The sequence below is a fragment of the Osmerus mordax genome, chromosome 10 (genome assembly GCF_038355195.1).
Source record: "Osmerus mordax isolate fOsmMor3 chromosome 10, fOsmMor3.pri, whole genome shotgun sequence".
Classification (NCBI taxonomy): Eukaryota; Metazoa; Chordata; class Actinopteri; order Osmeriformes; family Osmeridae; genus Osmerus; species Osmerus mordax.
In genome coordinates this window covers 11,187,047-11,187,372 of record NC_090059.1, presented here as the reverse complement: position 1 = coordinate 11,187,372, position 326 = coordinate 11,187,047, and positions in this window count along the sequence as shown.

Sequence of the window (326 nt, the reverse complement as noted above, 5' to 3'; positions counted from 1 at the left end):
GCTATTTCTGTTACTTCTCTCATCCCTGGTTTCTGTGTTGATCATGGGTACTGATTCTGACCAGACTGACTGACCAAACTGATTCTGACCAGACGGACTCTGACCTGTGATGCCCGTGATAGATATTTATGTATAAAGGCAAAGCTTTGAACATGAAGGCATTCAGAACTAATTTGTCACCAGAAAAGAGTGCATGGTCATGAAGGAAGGTTTTGTCTGATTAGTGAGTGTGCATGTTGTATGACGACTGAAACATTCTCCCATTTTGGCCATCATCATCTGTGATGACGACAAACTGGGATTATCGAGCACAAATCTCCACTTTC